Genomic DNA, 765 nt, shown 5'->3' on the forward strand with positions numbered 1-765 from the left:
ATACTTTTGTCCAATGATACGCTTCGGAGAGTTTTGATTGGTCTAGGCAACTGGCCGGTGATTTGATGCGGCCGGTGATTTGATTCACCACCTTATCATATACCCAGGTTGGCCGTCCACACCGACTGATACGTTGGCACGCTTCCAGATTTCGGCGATGGTATGGCGATTTCGACCAAAGATTCGGGCCACCATATTTATGGCTCCATGGTGAAGCTGGCATGGGACCTTTACCACACGAAGGAGCAGGTGGTCCACGACAGCGCGGCGCTGATCGGACTTAAGTTCTTTCATCAAAAATCAGCGATGCGCGCCTTGATTTGCCGCTCAAAAGTGATCGTCATTCCTGCATTTCGGATGAATTCGGTAGAATCCGAAATTTTTTATCTTGATTTGATTATGAATTTTTATGTCAACTTGCTCGTCTGGATTGAACTCGTTTTTTGTGTATTCGAGCCACTTGGATGCGTTGAATTGAGCTTTTTCAGCACCTATTTTCAGATTTATACAATTCGAACATTTGAAGAAATCACATCAAGTTTTGTCAAATGGCTGATTTATTTCCGTCTGGAGGTAGTAGAATTTATATCAGTCAATCAAAGTTCCTATTGTATCTACACTGCAATTGGTCAAAACGAGTGTGTTTCTGACTTGTTATTGAAGTATACAGGAAGGGTTCGGCTGTTCGCCGATTAAAGTGGTACGTGAGTTGGGTTTAAAACGTCGTGAGACAGTTTGGATCCTATCTTCTAGTAGAATTCTATT

Source organism: Aphanomyces invadans (genome assembly GCF_000520115.1).
Source record: "Aphanomyces invadans strain NJM9701 unplaced genomic scaffold supercont1.80, whole genome shotgun sequence".
Classification (NCBI taxonomy): Eukaryota; Oomycota; class Saprolegniomycetes; order Saprolegniales; family Verrucalvaceae; genus Aphanomyces; species Aphanomyces invadans.